Below are 19307 nucleotides of genomic sequence, written 5' to 3'. Positions count from 1 at the left end.
ATATTTGACAACCCAAATGAGTAAGGTGACCCTAGAATCCACATGAATTATACAAAAATTCCAAGTGGTTTTTAAGTGGATTGCATAGATTTGACGTTTTGAAAATAGGAGTTTTTCATCAATGTTTTATTATTCTAGCATTTTAAAATATTTTGTATCATGAATATTTCATGCATAAAATATTTAATGGTACAATTAAGGTGTTCCAAAAATCATAGAGTTGAATTTATTTTATATATAATTTTAGCGGTTAAAATTTATATTCAAGTTTATTTGACGTTATAACGATTGGAACCGGTTTTTAACTTTTTAATAAAACAACATTTTATTATTGAGTTATGGAGTTTAGATAAAGTTTAAAAATAATTTAAATCTTTTTATATATTTAAAAGTTTGGCAATTTTAAGAGTTTTAAAAAAAAAGTGAAACTTTTTTTCACAAAAACTCAATTTTTGACATCTCATGTTGAAACTTTTATATAAAACTTTAAACCCCAAGTTTGATGTTATTTTTTTATGAAAATGTTTTTAGCATGGCAAACATATTTTCATAGATAAAATATTTTAAAAGAAGCAAAATAAACATCACAATCATACATTTTAAAGTGTATAAACAAAGTCATTTTTCTAGTAATATTCAATGTGAACAAATATTAAGTCAATTCCTAAAGGACTTAATGGGACACTTCAAGGTCTTCAAAAAGCTCCATGTCTTCATATATTCATAACATCTTCAAGCTCCATCTTGTTACATTTTTTTATAAAATAAAATACAACTAGTCTAAGAACTAATTTATTACATATAAAAATAAACAAATAAAAAAATACATATTTATCTATTACATCATCATATGAATAAATATAAACCACATATGTCCTAATGACTTGTTTATACACAACAAACATATCAAACATATCAACAAACAACTCTTCGTTTTTTCTAAGGAAACTTTTATATAACCAAAATGCATGGAAAAATGTTTATATAAAAAATAAACACATTTAACAAGTTGTCAAAGAAAACAAATATGGACATTTCTTCATCCAAAAATAAATCCATGCTTGTTTTCCAAAAACCAAAGATTATCATAACATGAAAAATCATTCTAACATTTAAAAGATGGCTCTGATACCACTGATGGGTTTTGTTACATAAAATAGATAGTTTTTCATAAAAACGGGTAACGAAAGCTTCAAAAATTTCTTATAAATTTCGAGTTTACAACAAATCCAAACCATCAAGGGTCCTTTTAAAGAAGTTAGAATGAAGTTACAACAATTATAGGGTGTTAATAAATAACAATGTTTGAAACCTTTGGACCCTCTTGGAATTAGGGTGTTGATGAAGATGGAATGAATAAGAAGCTTGATCTTCTCTATATGTATCCACCACCAAGAATAATCTACCCAAATTGCTAGATTTCTTCTTGTATGACTTTGTTCTTTAAGCCTTAAGTGCTTAAACAATTAAGCACTAAAAGGAAGACATAAAGCAACCACCAAAAGCAAGTAACAACTTCAAAAGATGAGAGAGCTTCAAGCCCTTAAGTGCTTATAGTTTTGTGGATCTTTTAGAGATTGAAAATGTGTTAAGTGACTAGCCAAAAACTCATGCATAAGAGTCTCTTATATAGTCCCATGAAAAGTGTGGCCATTTGATTATAATACTCTAAAGTAATATAAATCATAAAGCAACAAGTGACAAGTCATGGATGGAAGGTATGAAGGTTGACAAGCAACCTCCATATCTCCTAAAAGTTTCGGCCATATAGGTCAAATCAAGAAGACAAGAGTTCATGACTAGCGTTGTTAACCAAGGGTGAGTTAACTAACTAACCATGGTATACCAAAGTATCCAAAAACGTGTGCATGGCTTATTATGTGATACCATATCATATAATGACTAGTTACCAGTTTCTTTTATTCTTATTTTCATAAATCAATAATTATTATATAATTAAATACAAGAGTTGAATATATTTATTAATAACAAATTACTTTATAAATATTCAATAAGTACCAACTTGATTAAGGTGTGACCCTATAGGATCATATGTCATTAGCAATGTCACTCAATAATGATTCTTGAGCATATAGATCCAATACATGACACTTGACTGTAAGACCATGGGGCTAGCCCATGGCATTTCAAGGAAAGACCATGGGGGTAGCTCATAGCATTTGGTTGCAAGAACATGGGGGTAGTCCATGACATTCCAAGGAATGAACATGGGGGTAGCCCATGTAAAATGTATGTGTAGTATGTGGTATTTTTGGGAACTCACTAAACTTTGTGCTTATGTTTTATGTTTGAATGATTTTTGGTACTTCCAGTTCTAAAGGGAAGAGCTCGGTGTTGATACATGAAAAGTGAAACTCTAGCAATCCGAAGCAATCAAGATCCGAAGTCAACATGTGTCCGAGATGCGAAGAAATTTAAAAGCCAGATTGATTCTGAGATGGAGATATTCCGAAGTCAGAAGTCTGTAAAAGCATTTATTGTTTTTTGTCTTTATATTGATGTAATTGTTCTTAGGACCAAATCGTGTGAATCTTTTAAGTGTCAGATTTTCAAACACTTAGTTGTAACCAATCCTTAGAATGTGTCAACGGGTTGTACCAAGTCCCTCCTTTGCTATTTAAGGAGTGAATGTTTCATGAGTAAATCACCAAGAATAGAACTATCAATATTCTCTTCACATCAATCTAATATCTCTTGCAAGTCAAACTTCTTGCAGTTACATTCTTCTTGTCTTAATTGTATTTGCATTGATTATACTCAATCTTACTTCATTTATTACTTGAATACTTTGTTGATTGTTTATGTTCAAGTCTTGAATGGTTTACCAGAATTGACTGGAACTACGTAGTAAGAGCAGAAGTTGATCTTAAAGATTAACTCAAGATTTGAGTTTTCAAACCTTGTCCTTGCGCATTGATTCTTGTTCTCACAATTGGTATCAGAGTTTGAGTGGTTGTGCTTTGAATCCATAATAACAAATTTTAGTTGATTTGAGATTACCTTGGTATCTCAATCATTTATGTGTTCAGGATAAAAGTTCTTCTATAAACCTCTTATGCTCTAATATCTTAACTTTAATGGCTTTAATCCATCTCAACAAATGTATCCAATGTAAATAGAAAATAGCGTGGGTTGACCTTCTCGTGCCCCACTGCTAGTGGTTGAAGAGTATGATCACTGGAAAAATAGAATGGAAAGATTTTTACTTAACAAGGAAAAAGGTGAAGAAATATGGAGATCTGTGAAAGAAGGTCCGCATGTTCCGGTTAGACAAACTATGAGATATGCCGCTACAACTCTCATGGGCCAAGAAAAGCAACACCCAACACCTCTGACTGCTACAGACATCGAGGAATTGCATGTGGAACAGGTTGCATTTTCCGAGATCGTGTTCGGTGTTCCTCCATCTCTCTTTGAGCGTATTAAGTTGAGCAAATCTGCAAAGGAGATTTGGGACACTCTTCAGGATCTAGGGTCCGAAATATGAAAGATAAACGTATGACTTCGGTTGTGAACGATTTTGATACCTTCACCACTACTCCAGGTGAATCCTTAGCCTCGACTTCAAATAGGTATCAGATTGTCGTAAACAACACGACTGCACACGGAATAACCAGACCTCCTCTTGAGTACAACCTGAAGCTTACCAATAGCCACAGAAAAGGCTGGGGGAATGTCAAATCACATCTTCATAGTAATGGATCTCTGAAGAAGCTGAAGCTTTATCAAATCTTTGACGAACTACAAGGCCACAGATCCAATGTTGCACAAACATTAAGAGAACTGTCTGGAGGTCCTCTTTCCTTGGTTAGTCATGTTAACCCACTTATTCCAAACCCATCCCTGTCAGAACCCTTCGAAACTATCCCACCTATTACGCCCATTCAACCAACCTTCCCTACTCCACCTGTTCCGAACCATCCAGAAAATTTCGATCCTGATGCAGCTGAGTCTGAACTTTGCTTCCAATAGGAGTTTGCACTATTGTCCATGAAATACAAGCGTCCATGGAATCCCAGTCACAAACCATATCAAAACTGATTCCAAGCTCCTCACTAAAATAGTCTTCAACCATTTCTAAAACCTTTAGAGAACCCACCTGCTTACAAACCCAACATCTCATCATCAAGTCATCCCTCGGAATCCCATGAAAATCCAAAGTCATACAAACCCAAGATAGTTTGTCATAAGTGTGGTCATGGTAATCATTTTTCCAAAGATTGTTTGGCTGAAACCACTCAGAAACCAAAGGTCAAGGATTCTGCATACTATGCTCGCAGAGCTCAAGAGATGGTAGCAAGTGAAAAACCGTTTGTTACTATTATGTCAAGAGGTGTTGAAGGGTACTGGTCTTCTGGAGATGAGGAGGATGTGAGTACTGGAAGGAATATGAGTCTTATGGTAAGACAGTCTATCGAATGTGATGAAGGCTACTGGTCATCAGGTTCAGAAAAAGACAATGAAGATGCTGAGCTGAAATTTTGCTACATGGAAACCAATGATCCACCATGCCAAAGCATTGTTCAACAGGTAAGATCTACGATTACTGAAAATAATTCTGATTTATCTCTTTGTGAACCATATGTAACCCAGATCCAATCAGATATGACCATCATCCAAAAAGCCTATAAGTTTGCCATAGAAGTAAGTGAGAAGCTGGAAAGTGAACTGACTTGCCTTAGATCTCGATTCGAAGATAGGAAGCTTAAGATAGAATCACTAGAAAGAGAGCTTGTAATGTCTCAAGATGAATGTATCATTTTAAAAGGCAAATGTGAAATTATCTATTCTAAAAGAAATGTTTTAGTTTCTGATAACAAACGTCTTAATGCCAAAATCGATGCTTTACATCATGCAATAGATATTCTTCAAGCAAATGAACGAATGACTCATAATTTTCGTCATCCATGGTCCAAAGCACCAGGCCTCGGAAGCAAGTTTCCCAAACCTGTTATTCGTCCCTTGAAGGAGTTGCAAAACCTAACTTTTATGGGAGACATTCCAAACCGCAAACATTCGGATACTCCTGTCTCACCATTGTCACCCCTTCTTGAGACCTCGAACCAGTTCCAATCTCTGATACCTAAGTTTCAACCCATAGTTGTTAAGTGTCCTAATTCCATGCCACTTCCGCCTCTGATACACCTGGACCTGAATCAGACCTCAGATTCATTCGCTACCCTCATCCGTACTGGAGTTCAAATTTTGAACTTCGGTCCTCCTAACAGTTGTGTTGTTGAGGAATTAATTCCCGAGACAACTGTACCTGACTCTAATAGATCATATTTCCTTTGGGTATCATTAGATAGTGACGTTGATGAAGAAATTATATGTGATGATTTATCGGACTCGTGTGTATCTAATTCTAAAGTAATTTCAAAAACAACCCTAGTGCCAATTAAGTCTAAGTTTGGCAACCCATCATTTGGACAAACCTTGGTTAAATAAGAAAGTTGTTGCCAACCCTAAGATCGAAGCCAAAAATTACCTTCAGAAAGAAATTAGGTCAAGACAAGATTCCAGATTCATTGAGAGAACCGAAAAGAAAGTATCTCAGACAGTTAGCCCAACAACTAGGAACCATAATACCTTTGTGCATGTTAAGATTCTTAAAAGGACATCCAATCCTCCTAGTTCAGTTGTTCAAAACAAGTATGACAGTCCCAATCCTAAAAAGTTTATTGTTGAGACTCTTCCTGTAAAAACTGACTCTTCTCGGACAGTTTCTTCTATATTTATTGCTAAATCTTATGGTACCATTTTCAAACCACAACAATTTCTAGAAATCAAATGTAACATCATGTTGTTAAGAACACTGTTGTTAAAAAAATCCTCAAAAGATTCAAAACAAAAATTTGAGTGGAAAATTAAAAAGGTTGAAAATGCTTCTGTAACTTCTGTTAACACAATGATTCCTACATCTCAAAAAACAGTTGGTCTGAGAAAATCAATGTCCAAACAACCTTTGGTTGAATATGATTTCTAGATTAATGAAAAGACCCTGACATTTTGCTTCTTTCCCAAAGGTTCTCGGAACATACCCTCCGAGACACTAGTTGTTCCAAAGTCATAGTTGAAGTCCAAAGCCCGTGCCAAAGTCCCTAAACCTAACTCGGAGCCTAAAAACTCCAAAACTCACTGATTTTGCAGGCACTTTGTGCTTCGGAACAAGATACAATATGGTATATTGATAGTGCTTGTTCCATGCACATGATGGGGCAAAAAGACTTTATGTGTGATCTCAAACTCGCTTCAAACGTTGGATCCGAGGTTATGGCATCCTTACCAACGACAACTTCTCTGTCTCTAATGTGGCATATCTAGTTGACCTAAAACACAACTTGATTAGTGTGGCCCAACTCACTAGCTCCAACCAAAGAGTTGAGTTCTGCAAAAAGCATAGCTACATCATGACAGAAGATCGAAAAGAATGTATAATCAAATCCCATCACAGCAAAACATGTAACCACTAGACATCAACATGATCATTGGAAACCCTCAACTTTGTCTTCTCTTAAAGGTCGTTCCTGATGTCAGGTGATTATGGCATCGAAGGCTTGCTCATCTAAACTTCCGATATATGAATGATCTTGTTTCTGGTGAAATGGTCCGAGGTCTACAACTCCTCAAGTTCGAAAATGATCATTTATGTGTTGCATGTGAATATGGGAAGCAATCCAAGAAAGGTCATCCGATCATTATTGAAAAGTCAATTTCGGAACCATTAGAACGTTTGCGTATTAATCTTTGTGGACTCTCCACAGTCGAAAGTCCGCATCACAAAAATTACATTCTTGTAAATGTTGATGACTACACAAGGTTCACCTGGGTTTTCTTCCTCAGGATAAAATTTGGAACAGCCTCGGAACTAATTAAATTCATCAAAGGAATTGAAGTTTTTGTTAAACTTCCAGTAAGGAGGATCTGAAGTAACAATGGATCGGAATTCACCAATGTCACCATTGAGAAATTCCTCTTCGACAAAGGCATCGACCACAATTTCTCTGCTCCCTACACTCCTCAACAAAATGGTGTGGTTGAAAGAAGAAACAGAACTCTCGTTGAATCCGCTCGAATAATGCTCAACTTTGCTAATCTTTCACTTTATCTCTGGGTTGAAGTTGTGCCCACTGCTTTCTTTAATCAAAATCGAAGCATCATTAATCGATGTATCAACATGACACTATATGAAGCCATGAATGGTCGCAAGCCAAGTATCTCGTTCCTACATGTTTTCAGCTGTAGGTGGTTTATCAAAAGCAATTGTGACCACCTCACCAAGTTTCAACCCAAAGCCGATGAAGCAATCTTCTTGGGATATTCAGCAAAATCCAAAGCCTACAAAGTTCTGAATCGTCGAACTCTTGTTCTTAAAGAAATCTTTTATGTCACTTTTGATGACAACTATGCTCGAAATTCTGTCCCAACTCATGTCACAACCCACATCATGGAGTCCGAAGCTCCATCTCTAGGATGTCTGAATTCCCAAATCATCCATGAAGTTGACTTTGAAAGCATGTTCGAACCTCTAGAAACTACTCTTGATTCGGAATCTCGATCAAGACCTTCCTCATCAACCGCACACCAATTTCTCAAAATGTTTATGGTCTGACACCTACTTTTCCTCCATTTGATTCCAAACCGTTTCAACCTTATCAGGTTGAGGGGGATAATGGTCATCCTTCCCTCGAATCAAATGTGGATGGATTTCAAGATGCAGCAGATCAATTCGCTAAATTTGATCCTACTCTGAACAACAACGAAGACGATGCTCACTTCTGTGACTTCCCGCTTGAAGACGATGTAAACCTATCTGGTTCAGAAGTTCAGGGGGAGCGTCATCCTCAAATTCAAACTATTCAGGGGGAGCAACACAACCCCATTCTTGATGTCGGATCATCCGCTGCACAATAGCTTTCGAGATTACACATATGGACAAATGATCATCCTCCAAATCAGATCATCGGAAATCTCAATGCTGGTATTCAAACTCATTTTGCTACTAACATCCAAAATGACTGTCATTTCTCGGCATTTATCTCAATGGTTGAATCAAAATCCATCAATGAAACATTAGAACATGCAGACTGGATTCCAACCATGCAAGAAGAATTAGCAAAATTTGATAGAACTGAAGTGTGGACTCTCGTCCCTCCTCCTCAGGATCACCCTATTGTTGGTACAATATGGGTCTTCCGAAACAACCTAGATGACGCAGGAGTTATTATCAGAAACAAAGCAATATTGGTGGCTAAAGGATTCACTCAGATCGAAGGACTTGATTACGACGAGACTTTCGCTTCTGTTGCTCGTCTTGAAGCCACCAGAATCTTTCTTACTTATGCAGCTCACAAAGGCTTTAAGGTTTACCAAATGCACATTAAAAGTGATTTTCTCAATGGTGAACTGGATACCAAAGTGTATCTCCAGCACCCCCCCCCCCCGGTTTTGTCCATATTTCTTATCCGAATTATTGCTACAAACTCCGAAAAGTTGTTGTAACACTCCGTTTGAAATTAAATAAAATCAATTAAATAAATAATAAAATCTAAAGCCCATAGATGTAATTTTATTATTATTTTATAGCCAAATAAATAATATTTAGTGAGGTGTTGGATTCGGGGAGCCAAATGATATGATTTGGATTTTCAGGGGTTATAGTGTAACTCCAGGATTTATTTTGTAAAGATTTTCAGAAGTCAACGGGGTGTATTGTAAACTATTGGACTTAAATTGAAAGGATTTTGGAATGCTGAGGGCCGAATGGTAAATTATGTACCTAAGTTGAAAAGAATTTGTCATGGAGGGGCTATATGGTAAGTTATGGAACTGAATCGAAAAGAATTGAGAGGAAGGGGTAGAATGTGTAACTATGAGGCAAGTGTTAAGAATGGGCAGGCATAATAAACCTGATACCCTCCCTACCTGTTGGAAGCATGCGAATCAAGAAACCCTAACCCTAATAAGCTTCTCCAGCCACCAACCTCCTTCCCTCACTCTCAGCCGCCACCGTTGATGTCGGAGCCGTGAACCATCGAGTCAAGTTCCACTATCGTCGGCCGTTAGCACCACTATTGCCACCGTTGAAGCTGTGAACCGCAAGGACCGCCGTATTCTTCTTCTTCTGCTGCTGTTGTGGTCGTTCACGGTGGCACTTCTTCTTGGATCTTAGGTGGTACACCACAGCCACGTCCGTCGCCAACCACGCGGTTCTTCTCCGCTGCTACGGCCAACAATCACTTCGAGGAAGGCTGCTGTGCACACCTTATATTGGGGTTGCAAGTATGTGTGTGTATTTTTTGTGTTGCTGTACGTTAAAGGGGGGTGCCCGTTTTCCGGAAAACCGAGAACAACAACCATGGCAGCCAACCATGGTGGTTGTCTCCATCTCTATGCCTTTTGCCAACACCAACCGCCATTTTGAGTGGCGGTGTGTATATGTGTTTGATTGGATTGCTTTTGGCATGCTTGGACATGATTGGACTAGAATTATAACCACCACCGTGAGGCGGTGGCGGCCATCGTGTGCTGCTATTGACTACCACTACCCGAGGTGGTACTGGGTGGTGCCCAACTTAATTAACCCTAATTGACCTAATGAAATCCTAATTAATCTAAAAATCTAATTTGGAACTTTGTTGGTGCGTAGTTGGGTTAGAAGCCCTAATTAGGGTTTAGAAAACCCTAATTGTGAATATGTTAGTTTGGAATTATCGGGACCCGCATTTTGAACCATTAGAGTGAAGTTATGACTCAAGCCTGATTACATTGTATGTTGGACTTAATGGATTAAGTCCTTAATGGGTTAAGTAGGAACACTTAACCCTAATCGTCATTTTATGTGAAAACCCCTAATTGGGTTTGGGTTCTTATTGGGCCATTTCTTGGACTGGGTTGTTGTGGGCCTTTTTGGGCCAAATGGAAACATGTTTATGGACTAAGGAAATTATTGGGCTTTAGGATAAGGCCCATTGGAAAGGTTTGGGCCCAATTTGGAAAATTGGGCCATATGTGAGCCATAATTGGGCCTTGATGATTATGAGATATTGGACCATCGGAATGCCAATTGTTTGGGCTAGGATAAATGGTTGGGCCATAAGATAAGTCCATGTAGAGGTTTGGGCCTAATTTGGAAAACTGGGCCATATATTAGGCCTTGGTTGATTATTGGGCTTTTGGGTTTTTCAGAGGGTGTGTGTGGACTTTGGTTTTGGACCAAGTTAGGTTAAGGTTAAAATAATATTTTTACCCCAAGCATTGACTTATGGTTATGTATTGGAACCTATTTATTAATTGGGTGTTGTTCTGATATTGACAGTTCGGGAATCTCTCAACCAGCAGCTAGAGTTTTATACGCGGGACTTCAGCAGTGTCAGGTGAGTCTCCTAACCATACCAATGGGTCTAAGGCACCAAGGCCGACCCATTTTATGATATGTGGTACACTAGTTGATGTAGTGTTATGTGGCGTGTTAGTTGGTTGTATGCTATGTGCTATGCTAGTTGTTTATGTGATATTTGCATGAAAGACCATGGGGGGGAGCCCATGGAACTTGGATGTAAGACCATGTGGGGGAGCCCATGGCTTTCCAGGTAAAGAACATGGGGGGATCCCATGGCACATAGGTGTAAGACCATGTGGGGGAGCCCATGACATCCTGGAGTAAGACCCTGGGAGGAGCCCACAACATCCTTATATGTTTATATGCATTGTTTATGTAATATGTGGTATACTAGTTGTTTATGTGATATGTGGTATACTAGTTGTTATGTGATGTGTGATATGCTAGTTGTCTTTGTGATACTTGCATGAAAGACCATGGGGGAGCCCATGGCGCTTGGAAGTCAGACCATGTGGGGGAGCCCATGGCTTTCCAAGTAAAGACCATGGGGGAGCTCATGGCACTTAGGTGTAAGACCATGAGGAGGAGCCCATGGCATCGTGGAGTAAGACCCTGGGAGGAGCCCACCGCATCTATATATGTTTGTATGTACGGCATACGTGATTGATATGGTTTATGTAGCTTTTATAGCTAATATGGATTATGTGGTTATGTGGATGGTGTGGGGTATGCTCTAGGGAACTCACTAAGCTTCGTGCTTACAATTTTGTTTATTGTTTCAGGTAACATCGGTTTGGAAAGGGAGGGCCCGGCTTGATCGCAGCGCACACACCCGTGTTTCCGCAATATATGATTTTGGGATGAACTCTGATAAATGTTTTTAATTAATCATGTTTTTGGAATGTTTGGATTTAGCAGATATATGTGTTTGACTATAATAAAAATAAAATTTTTACCCCTGATTTTTTGGGTCATTACAAGTTGGTATCAGAGCCTTGGTTTGAGGGATTCGGACATACTTTCGGGTGTTTCTGAACTCAAACTGAGGATCTGTAAGGTTTTCAAAAGAAAAATGTTTTCAATGAAAGAGTTTTCTAAGACAAGAAAGGGTGTGGTGCATGTAATCGGCCAATGTCAAGTAAGTTTCCCCAGAATACCCATATATGTATCTGTTATGATTTGATTTATGAATCTAAGAATCGCATGCTAGTTAGGGCTAGGAGAGATGCCATTATATATTGTATGAGTTGGTAGATTTGCATGCTAGTGCTGAGTAGTCAGCGATGGATTGGCCTGATATGTGATGCTTGTAGCCTTGGAGATACTGGATGCTATGCTGTAATGTGAATAATTATTGGTATTAGTAACTGCTAAGTGTATGCTTTTAAATTTGTATACGGTTAGGATCTTATAGCCTTATAATAATTAATTTGGCCTTATTTCCTATTCCTTATCTGGTTGTGGTCCTAAGGTAGAGTCTATTATTCGACAGTCTATTAGATCATGTTTTATGTATAATTTGCATGTATAAGGCAGCCGACAGTGAGGATGGATGGATGTGGACAGCATGGGTTGTGTTATGAGAGCCGAATGTTCTATGATAGTTCATGGGTCGGAGACTACCCTAGGGTAAGCCTAGGATGAGGTTAGTGACAGGTGTTACATGCTTGCGTATTATACAGGTGGATAGAATGACTTGTCTAGTGTATGATGGTTAAATTTACCGTTACCTGAATGCTGCTTGCTTTGTGCTTTATGGGATTCCTAGTGATGTGGATGAACTACTAATTGAATATGTTAAGTCACATATAGTACAGGTTAAATAATCTAATTGGGGTGGATTTGACCCTATTGTACAACTCTCGTCTGAGTCCAACCGTTCTAGGGTTGAATCTTTTACTCGAAGGATTATCTGACCTCTGTTGTATGTGACTATATTCATGAGGTAGTTGGTCGACATTGGTGGGAATCTTTCAGCAGCTGAGGGCAGGATAAGGATGAGAACATAAGAAAGTCTAGGATAAGGTCCGGTGAGGTTAGTGGGGCGATTCGGTGAAGTTGGGAACCTAGGGGGAGCCTAGGAGGAGCTTAGGTGGATATTGTGTTGCTGTTTAGTAGACATTTAGTACATCATTGGAGTAGGCGACTGTAACAACCCGATATTCCAAGTCAATGTAATGTTCAAAAAAGTCAAATATTAAAAATCTATTTTTGGAATCAATAAAAATAGCGTCAAAAATGAAATGTTCAAAAGTCTCAATTGGGAAACATAAAATGTTAGATATCGTGACAAGGTTTTCAGAAATATAAAGAACACTCAAATCCGAGTTATAACGAAGAAGTTATGACTAATCAAAGATCCGCGACAAAACCGGTACAACACTGTTAAGCGTAAAAACTGAAATTTCAATAAAAGACTTTTTAGCCTTAAGTATCCAAATGAAAGTCGTGGATAATAACAAACCGTTAGCGTACATAAAAAGAACGTCCAAATCTGACTTCGTATGAGGAAGTTATGGTTTTTCTAATTTTTAGAACAGCAGTAGACAGCTAAAAACTCAAAATAAAGATCGAACGATTTTTACCCGACGCAACCTAAACGAGAATTGAAAATCTCGACAATAGTAGTAGAACGGTAAAAAGACAGACGAAAACGGACATCGGATGAAGAAGTTATGAATTTTTAATGGATTTATCTGTCCCGGTGTATTAAAAATTATATAATTAAAAATAAATTCAATATTTTCCGACGAAGTCTAAACGAGAGTTGTAGAGTATATTCTCACCTACGCGTGGATATAAAGAACGTCAAAAACAGAGCTCATATGCGAAAGTTACAGATTTTCAAAGATTTGGGCACACACTTCGAGGCTTATCTGAAAGATTACGCCCCGCGCACGAGGGTACGCCCATCGTACGGAAATGAAGGGCCTCGGATCGACCACGTCGCCCCTGTTCCCTTGACTCACGTTCCATCCGAAGACCGGCGACCGATGACGTCATCGCTGACGTACGCCCCGCGTACGAGGGTACGCCCAGCGTACGAGCTGCGGACGAGGTACGCCACGCGTACTTCGGAGTATGCCCAGCGTTCGAGGCTGCCTCCTCCACTATAAATAAAGATGTGAGGGTGTCGGATGCTTTTGCTAATTCACACCATTTCTCTCCCACTTTTTCACTTCCGAGCCCCTCGAGACTACCCCGACGCCCCGGTTGCGTATCCAAGTCCCGGCGAAGGTCCGAAGCTCCGAGATTCCCGAAAAATTCACCATTTTCCGGTCGAAGTGCTGCCCGAGAAGAATCTCGTTTTCTTCAAATAACCACACTTTCCATGTGATTTCATACCCCTACATTTTCACGTCTTTTTCATGTTTAAGGAGGGGAGGGGATACAAGTGAAACACAAGAAAAACTTATGTTAAAATACGAATCGTTACATATGGTTTCAAATACTTTACCTACATTTTGTTTATAAATGTTAAACAATATTACTACCAACGTTACACTTTACATGCAAAGTTGGTATTACACCGAGTTTTTATCATCAAATGGAACACACTTTCGAAAAACTATAACGGGTATAGTTTACAAGTTATTCATGACAATTTACATACTATAAACACGATAAAAAGGAAATACTTACATTTACAACAAGATGGACTTTTCATTTCGTAAATCTATTGATACTAAATTTTGTGAGACATCTGGCTTCACCGTACTCTCACGTACACATTTCAAGTCATGTATTATAAACCATAATCTCTTGTAGGGAGAGCTTGATACTTGTGTATAGATCTATACGGGATTGACAATCCCGCACCTAAACTGTTAGCTACAGTTAGACCGGCAGGTCTGGGGTGACAAACGTCATAACACTTCAACGCCTGAAGAACGTTGTTATAGGAAGTCTGGGTCAATAGCATGGTTATAAAACTCACATGGAGTATCAAAACATTTTTGATTTACGAGACTGTTAAATGCATCAGTAATTACATTATATATATGTATAAATCCACTTACACCATTTTTAGTATGAAACATACTTATATATTCCAGTCTTTGGAACTTTTCAAACTACCACACATACATGGAAAATATTGGATTTTCTAGAAACACGTTCAGTTATTTTTTTCCGAAAGACATTCAATTTTAGTACAAAAAACGCTTATGAACTCACCAACTTAATTGTTGATACTTTTTCAAAACTACTTGTATTTCTCAGGGAATCAGTAATACAGGTAAAATATCATCTTTTCGAGAAGAGACGCTAAGACGTCAGTCTTAAAACTTCTTAAATCATCATATTGTAATTCTTTTGAGACATGTATTGTATCAACAATGTAACTTTTAAATTATATTTATGATGGTTGTGTTTACTTTCTTTACAAATATTCAACTGTTATGATACTACGTGAAGTCATCCACCCCCGAATGTTTCCGCCATTCTGGTTTGGGGGTGTGACAGATTGGTATCAGAGCATTGCTTATAGTGAACTAAGTATATCGAACCACATAAGATATACAAACTATAAATGCAAAAGGGACTAAAATCCTCTGACAAAACGTTTTCACAAACTATACTTTTAATAAATTAAAATGATATATATATATATATATATATATATATATATATATATATATATATATATATATATATATTATAAAAGTATAAGTACATGCATGCATCGGTCTAGGATCATAGTCAAAACTATACAAAAGTATAAAGACAAGGTGGACACTACGATTAGGCCTCGGGGTATGTAATCAAATCAAGAATGAATATAGCCTGATCAACTATATTTATTCTAAATGTGACCAACGTATGTCGAGGAATAGTCATAGTGAGCAACAAGTCTAAAACTTACCAAAGAAAATACTAGAATCAAACTTACAAATTTACAATACTATAGGAGTATTTTATAATACTATAAAAACTGTAATAAATCGTGCGAACCTCGATATTTAGTTAAAATTAGGAATCGTCAAATAAATAGAATTATGCTTATAAAAAAAATTATCTTTTTACTGCCAAGTTTTATATAGAGTCCTCTTACCTCTATTCTCGATCAGACGAAATGGCAGGATTTCACATTCCCGGGGATCCCTACTACCCTAACCAGGGTAATGGAGGCTAGATTGAGGAGGACCCAGAAGAAGATCCCGAAGAGATTCCCGAGGAAGAGCTAGAAGAGGATTCCGAAGAGGATCCCGAGGAAGACCCAGACGAAGATTCAGAAGAGGAAGGAGATGGTGGGAGCACTGACTCGGAACCAGAGATCTACAATCCTCCCTGAGGAGCAGAAAATCCCCGAAGGAACTTTCAGGGCCCGGCGCCCCGCTGGGCTGTGGATCTGAAACGATGGAGCAGGGAACAAGGACAACGCCCACCTTACGGCATGGAGCGAGGCTTTTATAAACTCAACAACGGGGGTGAGGCTGACAGGGCACTCCCTGTCATGGTTCGTCGCATCGCCAACCAAGGCGAGCATGCAAGAGTGAATGCCAGCCAACTCTTGGACATTGGGGCCACCACTACTGTCACTGCGGTACGCCTTCGTCGTCTGGACGAAGAACATGAGCGAACGATAGAGCACACCTTTTCCCTTCAGAAGCATATTACTGCTACTAGAGCCGAAGTGAGGGAGTTCCGTAAAAGTCAAGCCGCAATGGAGAGGCGCATCATCGAGGTTGAACGTCAAGTAGCCCGAGCTCAGACTTCCACAACCACATACCATGGTTCGCAGCGTACCACCCGCTCGGAGTAGAGCGCGTACTTCTGGCGCTATGTATATACTTATCGATTAAGCGTTGGTGCTACTCTTTCCTTTATAAATGTAAACCCGACAGATTGTGAGTGCACAATTCGGGGGTCTAAATGCTGTTAAAATTTTCCCGCTTTCATTGATGTACCCTAGACCTATGTAAGGTCAAATTTTCCTGATCGTTGTATCTAATATTAATATGAATGAGATTTACACGCATTATTAAATTCCTTGGGTATTTTCGTTAATATCTAAAAACACTAAGAAATCATGTACTTATTTTGTAAGTTTTTCACCTGGGCAATTAACTTACAAATTCAATAATGTTCAGAACATAAAGCATATAATACTAGAACTCCCTATAACCATTTCTTAAGACCTATCAAGAATTCAACTTTTCACTTATGGCAGAATCATGCCGCCAAGAAGGAATCCCCGACGCTTCAATACTACAGGAGCACCAACACCACCTCCATCGATGGATGCTGCTACCTTTCAGGCTGTTGTAACGACTGCCGTAACCGCAGCAATGGCACAAATGAGTAACAACGGATCAGGAAGAGGAATAAATAGCTCTACTAATGGCCAAAACCAGGGTCGTTCCGGGGAATGTAATTACAAGGACTTCACCAACAGCAAACCCATACCCTTTAACGGAACTGGGGGAGTAATGGCTCTATCCCAATGGATAGAGAAAACGAAAGCCGTATTCGAGATCTGCTCATGCCCAGAAGGGAGCAAAGTAAAATTTATTGCATGTACTTTCTCCGAACGAGCCCTAACGTGGTGGAATGGCCACGTCAAGTCACTAACTCTGGTAGTGGCTAACTCCATGGGTTGGGAGAACCTGAAGCAAATGCTAATGCAAGAGTACTGCCCAAGGGGCGAGATCCAGAAGCTTGAACAAGAGCTTTGGGGCCTTACTATGGTGGGCTCGGACATCACAACCTATACAAATAGGTTCAGTGACTTGGCAATACTTTTCTCGGGGATGATGGTGCTAGAGAGCAAGAAGATAGAAAGGTATATCGGGGGACTGTCACCCCAGCTTCGAGGGAGTTTGCTAGCTTCCAAGCCGGTTACGTTCGATAGTGCCAAACAACTGGCACAGTCCCTTGTAGACCATGGAATCTGCCAAGACGTCATGACCGTCATCCCAGAACCAACCAGAGGAAGCAACAACAATAACAACAACAAGAAGAAGTTTTGGAATAAGAGGAAGAGTCAATCTTCGCAAGAATCTTCCAAGAAACAACAAATAGTGGCAGTCCATGCCGCTACTGCCCCCACTGCTGTTCCCGTTACCCCTACGCCGACAAAACAATATGCTGGGAACCTACCAAAGTGCAACAAATGCAATTACCATCACAACGGAAATTGTCGGGAGATGCACTGTAAAAACTACGACAGGAAAGGGCACACTGTCCGTTTCTGTAAGGCATTGGCGCGACCAATCACCCAAGTTCCTGGTGCCAGAGTCAGCCAGGCATGTTATGGGTGTGGGGAAACTGGGCACTACAAGAGGGATTTCCCTAAGGCAAAGAATGTTGGCGGCGTAGGAAGAGTGCTGGAAATAGGGCAGAACGAAGCAATAGCCGATCCTACAGTGGTTACGGGTACGTTTCTCCTCAACAACATTTATGCATGCGTACTCATTGACTGTGGTGCGGAGAGAAGTTTCGTGAGCCATAAGTTCAAACACTTACTTAATCAAAAACCCCAAGCACTCAATAAGATATTTACAGTAGAAATGGCAAACGGTAAAACAGAAAGCACAAACGATTTGTATGTAGGCTGCACACTAGCTCTAAATGAACACTTTTTCCGAATCAATCTAATGTCGATCACTATAAGAAGCTTTGATGTCATCATCGGTATGGATTGGTTAAGCCTTCACCATGCCGATATACTGTGTCACGAAAGGGTCATTCGCCTTAATCTGCCAAGTGGCGAAACTCTTGTCATTTATGGTGACAAACCCGGTACCAATTTACAAATCATCTCTTGCGTCAAAGCCCGAAAATATCTGCGTAAAGAATATCATGCCTTCCTAGCCCACGTAGTAGATAAGAAACAAGAAACGAAAGACATTAAAGACATTCCGGAAGTCTGCAATTTCCCCGACATTTTCCCTGAAGATCTTCCAGGAGTTCCACCAGAACGTCAAGTCGAGTTCAGAATCGACTTGATTCCCGGGGCCACCCCAGTAGCAAAATCGCCATACCGTCTAGCACCGACAGAAATGCAGGAATTATCCAGCCAGCTGAACGAACTTCTCAGCAAAGGATTCATCAGACCGAGCTTCTCACCTTGGGGAGCACCGGTTCTTTTCGTAAAGAAGAAGGATGGATCTTTTCGCATGTGCATCGATTACCGGGAACTGAACAAACTCACGATCAAGAACCGATATCCTTTACCACGCATAGACGATCTGTTCAACCAACTACAAGGAACGATGTACTTCTGAAAGATCGATTTAAGATCTGGGTATCACCAGCTGCGAGTCCTGGAAGGAGACGTTCACAAAACGGCATTCCGAACTCGCTATGGTCACTACGAGTTTGTAGTGATGCCCTTCGGATTGACAAACGCATCGGCGGTGTTCATGGACTTGATGAACCGAGTATGTCGTCCTTTCCTGGACAAATTTGTGATCGTGTTCATAGATGATATACTCATCTATTCAAGGAGCAAAGAAGAACATAGCCAACACCTCCGACAGGTCTTGGAAACATTAAGGACAAAGAAGCTATACGCGAAATTCTCAAAATGCGAATTTTGGATTCGGAAAGTAGATTTCCTGGGTCACGTTGTCAGCAAAGAAGGGTACACGTGGACCCTTCCAAAATCAAGGCAATCGAGAACTGGTCAACTCCAAGGACTCCAACGGAAATCCGACAATTCCTGGGCGTTGCTGGGTATTACCGAAGATTCATACAAAACTTTTCAAAGATTGCTAAACCACTTACCACCCTGACTCAGAAGGGCGTAACCTTCAGTTGGGGAGAAAAACAAGACGCTGCGTTCCAAACACTGAAGCGAGCCCTATGCAGCGCACCTATATTATATTTTCCAGAAGGCACAGAAGACTGTGATGCGTCAAACCAGGGCCTTGGATGTGTTCTAATGCAACAAGGAAAGGTCATCGCATACGCCTCGAGACAACTCAAGACGCACGAGGTC

This window comes from Lactuca virosa, chromosome 3 (genome assembly GCF_052849685.1).
Source record: "Lactuca virosa cultivar CGN04683 chromosome 3, Lactuca_virosa_CGN04683_v6, whole genome shotgun sequence".
Classification (NCBI taxonomy): Eukaryota; Viridiplantae; Streptophyta; class Magnoliopsida; order Asterales; family Asteraceae; genus Lactuca; species Lactuca virosa.
Note: the sequence above shows the minus strand (reverse complement) of the source record.